The sequence below is a fragment of the Dipodomys spectabilis genome, unplaced genomic scaffold (assembly GCF_019054845.1).
Source record: "Dipodomys spectabilis isolate Male_0828 unplaced genomic scaffold, ASM1905484v1 ptg000242l, whole genome shotgun sequence".
Classification (NCBI taxonomy): Eukaryota; Metazoa; Chordata; class Mammalia; order Rodentia; family Heteromyidae; genus Dipodomys; species Dipodomys spectabilis.
Genome location: NW_024870919.1, coordinates 2,198,673 through 2,200,050, shown reverse-complemented (window position 1 = coordinate 2,200,050; position 1,378 = coordinate 2,198,673). Strand labels below are relative to the sequence as shown.

At 35.9% G+C, this 1,378-nt stretch overlaps 1 non-coding gene across 1 annotated transcript; it reads right to left on the bottom strand.

Annotated features, from left to right (window-relative positions):
* Positions 1–968: 968 nt before the first annotated feature.
* LOC122124728 lies at positions 969–1,075 on the bottom strand. The gene has a single exon (XR_006150635.1). It is a non-coding gene; the product is annotated as a U6 spliceosomal RNA (small nuclear RNA).
* Positions 1,076–1,378: the final 303 nt, after the last annotated feature.

Below are 1,378 nucleotides of genomic sequence, written 5' to 3'. Positions count from 1 at the left end.
TTTTTTATTTTAAAAATACTGTACACAGAGGTCACATTTACATGAGCAAGTAATGAGTACATTTCCTAACAAGCTTTGTTACCTCCTCCTTTATTTTCCCTCTACCGTCCTTTCCCTCCCACCTCTACAAGTACACTCCCCTCCCCACTTCCCCTGCCTAAATTGTAAAGGTCAGTTTTCAACATAGTGTCTTGTGCATCTCATTGTTACAATGGGTCAACCCGAATCCCTATTTCAGCATTTTGTTTTTTTCCTTCCCCTCCCCAAATTACAGGAGCGTATGTACAAGAGGTGGGCACACCAAATTCAAATACAGTGAAAACAGGTGTTATAGCATGGGGGAGAAACATATAAAGAAACAAAAAAAAATCACATAGCCTGTTATAAGTACGTTAGAACAATAGCAAGCAAGAAAGAAAAAACAGTTGTGTTCCTATTTGGGGGTTCATTTCCCTTAACAACATCTTATCTGGTCATATGTGCATAGATTTTGACCTTTTCTACTTATCCCAGATATATTAGTTATTAAAAATTAGGGAAACCCTGTGACCTATGTTTCTTTGGACTTGGCTTACATCACTTAATAATTTTTTTCAAAGTCTTTCCATTTTCTAACAAATTGGGTGATGCCATACTTTCTCATGGAGGCATAGAATTTCATTGGTATAAATAGCACATTTTCTTGATCTATTTATCTGATGAGGGGCATAGGGGTTGGTCCTGTATCTTAGCTATCTTAAACAATGGTGCAATAAATATAATTGTGATGGTAGTTTTAGTACCGTCTTGTTTGTGATCTTTTGGGTAAATGCCCAAAAGTGGGATTGCTGTGTCTTAGGGGAGTTCTATGTGAAGTCTTTTGAGGAACCTCCATACTACTTTCCAAAGTGGTTGAACAAGTTGACACTCCCACCAAGAGTGCAGTACAGTTAACTTGTGGCCACATCCCCTCCAGCATCTGTTGTTGTAAAAGTATGGAATGGTACAGGAATTTGCCTGACATCCTTGCACAGGGGCCATTCAAATCTTCTCTGTATCGTTCCAATGTTAGAGTAAGTGATGCTGAATGGAACATAGAACATGTTTTATATATAAAGTGTAATTGATTTTCTTAAACTAGACAATTCAACAAAAAGTAAGTTTAAAAGAATTTTCATGAAATTTTAGAGCCATATACTTCTTACATAAGCACATATTTAAGAATAAAATCAAGATGGACAGGTCAAAAACAAAATAATTCCAGATATTTGTTGTTCAAGAGATGTGTAGGAGGAGGAATTCAATTATTCTATACAAGGCACCTGTCATAATGAACACTGCAGCAAGTGTTAAGTTTAGTTAAAAGTTTTAATGGTTTAAATATATTTTGGGAATTTGC